This window comes from Physeter macrocephalus, chromosome 11, assembly GCF_002837175.3.
Source record: "Physeter macrocephalus isolate SW-GA chromosome 11, ASM283717v5, whole genome shotgun sequence".
NCBI lineage: Eukaryota > Metazoa > Chordata > Mammalia > Artiodactyla > Physeteridae > Physeter > Physeter macrocephalus.
The window spans coordinates 35,455,645-35,458,207 of NC_041224.1; positions in this window are offsets into that span (position 1 = coordinate 35,455,645).

The following is a 2,563-nucleotide window of genomic DNA, read 5'->3' on the forward strand; positions in this document are numbered from 1 at the left end:
TTTGCTGATCCCTGTGAAAGTGGTTCAATTACCATTTTGCCAGGGCATGGCATGGACATCTGCAGAGTCCAGCCTGGCAGATGAGCTGGATTTTCTCTGCCCTTTGGCTTTTACCAAACCAACTAATCAATTTCAGATCCCTATTTCCCTGACAACCACTCCTGATAACAGTTTCTAAATCAATCAATGTGCTTAATACTAACCACAATTTTAGCAAAAAAATACATTCATTAAAAAGGATTCTAGACTTCCCTTTTTTTCCCTTAGATACTGAATATATCTGTAGTTCCCTGCTGGACTTCCGTTTTGATTAGGATGTATAAGTCACAAGAGACTGTTGTTCCAGCCCTAACTATTGAAACCATCTGGTTAATACACAAAATCATAGTTTTTAAAATTCAGCAGAGAGCCAAGATTCAGAGAAATCTAAATGAACTAAATCTTTCAGAGAGAAGAGACCTACAATTGTTTTCACCCCTTACAGGGGATCAGGAACCAGCCAAACTTTTTTGAGAACGTTAACAGCAGTAAATAGCTTGGCAAGAGGATGAGAATCCCAGGGACCCCCAGCCCATCATTCTGCATACCCCCCACCAACTCCCCACAGACCTCACCTACTCCAGAGGGCAGTATGCAAAAGCCAGGAACAGAGCAGGAGCTGAGAGAATCTAGCTGCGGTTCTGTGGGCCTCTGGTGAGTCAAAGCAACAGGTCTCTGAAGTCTGAGGAGGGGCCCTGGAAGTGAAAAAGTTTCCTCAGTGAGTGGAAAGCAGAGGTCCTGAGGGCTGGAAGGAGAGCAGAAAAGCTGAGAGCCCCTCTCTAGAGAGCCTCAGATCATCTGGTGTACCACCCTTGCACTCCAAAGACGGAGGTGGGACAGGGAGGCCAAGCACATCTCTCTCAGGCCCCCAGGGCCTTCACCAAGTACAGATTTTGCCTTCCAAAGGCTAGGGGTTGGGCAGCAGAATGGAGAGGAAAGAGAAGCAGCCAGTCATGCAAAAAGCTGGCAGCCAAGCTGTGAAGCAGAAAGAGATCTTCCACAGATTGGAAAGCAACTCTCTAGGCTATAAAGCATAAAGAGGTATCCAGAATCTTACTAGTGCTCAGATCCAAAGTCCTGATCATGCTCACAGGCATGGGAAACCAGCATGAATGAAATCTAATGTTGCCACAAATCCTAGACCAAGCTCACTCAGACATACAAACTAGTGGGCTGACAGGAGAGAGTGTGCCGTTTTCTGGGGGTAAATGTTTTTACTTCAGTCTCCACTGAGCTTTTAAACACAGTGTTTGCTTTACAATCAAAATCTAAAAGACGTGCAACAAAGAAAGAAAATAGGATACGTGGCCATGAAAGGACACGGTCAATAGAGTCAGTAGAATAGACATGTTGGATTTATCAGAGACTTTAAAATAGCTATGATAAATATGTTAAAGAATCTAGTTGGAAAGGTATATACCTTGCATGGAGAAATGAGGAATATCACAGAAAGATAGAAACCACAAAAAAAGAGCCAAATGGAAATGCTAGAGATGAAAACCACAGTCTTAAAAATAAAAATTCTTCATGGTTTAATAGCAGACTGAATGCAGCAGGGAAAGAGTCAGTGAGTGAACTTGAAATCCAGTCAATAGAAATTATCCAAACTGAAACACAAGAGGAACAGGAATGAAAATAAAATGGGATAGTCTCTGAGATCTGTGGAATAGCAGGTTGTCTAACATGCATGTAATAGGAGTCCCAGAAGGAGGGGGTGAGAGAAAATGGGACAGAAGAACAATTTAAAAACACAATGGCCAAAAGTGATGAGAGATACCAACATACAGATTCAGGAATCTCAGTGAACATCAAGCACAGTAGCTTAAAAAAACACTCCTACACACATCGTCACCAAAGTGCTGAAAGCCAACAGCAGAGACAGTCTTAAAGCAGCTACAAAATAAAGATGTATTACGTAAGGGGGACAATAATAAAAATGATGCTGAACTCTCATCAGATACAGAGGAAACCAGAACACAGTCCTGGCTGGGATGAGTGACCAGCAAGGTCAAATTTACAGTGTTTGATATTCTATAAAAAATAACCAGGCAGGGACTTCCCTGGCGGTCCAGTGGTTAAGACTCTGCACTTCCACAGCAGGGGGCATGGGTTCGATCCCTGGTCAGTGAACTAATATCCCATATGCCATGCAGTGCAGCCAAAAAAAAATATATTACCAGGCATACCAAGAAGCAGGTACAGATCCACAATGAGGAGAAATATTAGTCAATCATAACTGAACCATACTGACACAGATGTTGAATTTATAGACAAGGACACTAAAAGTTATTTTAACTGTATTCCACATATTCAGAAAGTTAAGAAAAGACATGGAAAGTTAAAAAAAATTAAAAACTCAAATTGAACTTCTAGAAATGTAAACTATAATATGTGAGGTGAAAAATACACTGGAAGGAATCAATGGCAGAAGAAAAAATTAGTGAACTTGAACAGATAGAAACTTTCCAAAATGAAACATGAAAAAAATATTTTTTAATGGAAAGTGCAGCAGTGAAATCTGGGG